This window comes from Monopterus albus, unplaced genomic scaffold (assembly GCF_001952655.1).
Source record: "Monopterus albus unplaced genomic scaffold, M_albus_1.0 scaffold40.1, whole genome shotgun sequence".
Lineage (NCBI taxonomy): Eukaryota > Metazoa > Chordata > Actinopteri > Synbranchiformes > Synbranchidae > Monopterus > Monopterus albus.
The window spans coordinates 3,342,580-3,343,042 of NW_018127920.1; the positions used below are offsets into that span (position 1 = coordinate 3,342,580).

General features: G+C 39.5%; 1 protein-coding gene across 1 annotated transcript in view; it reads right to left on the minus strand.

The window, feature by feature from the left end:
* The window catches only part of paxx (PAXX non-homologous end joining factor), a 7,870-nt gene that overhangs the window by 1,622 nt on the left and 5,785 nt on the right, over positions 1 to 463 (minus strand). The gene's annotated exons all lie outside the window — the stretch shown is intronic.

The following is a 463-nucleotide window of genomic DNA, read 5'->3' on the forward strand; positions in this document are numbered from 1 at the left end:
CAAAAATGTCAAAAATTCTGTGTTTTTCTGTCAATATGGGGTGCTGTGTGTACATTGAGGAAAAAAATGAACTTAAATGATTTTAGCATATGGCTGCAATATAACAAAGAGTGAAAAATTTAAGGGGGTCTGAATACTTTCCGTACCCACTGTAGTTCTATAGATGGTCAGCTTTTAAACGGAAGACTTGCTGTTTGAATTCTAACCTTCAACAGGACAGCCACTCATCACTTTTACTTAACACCTTTAAGAAATGATCTTCATATATCCTCTTGTCTCTTCTCTGCTTATTTGTGCCGTGTTAAAGCAACAGTAAAGACCACAAACTTTATGACCGGGCAACTTTGTTACTGCTAAGAGAGCGCAGTCTTTTTTGGAGATTTTGACCTGAGCACGTTGGACTCTCAGCCAGAGCTAATATGCTATGTCAACACAACACCAGGCTGAACCCTGGGGGCTCTTC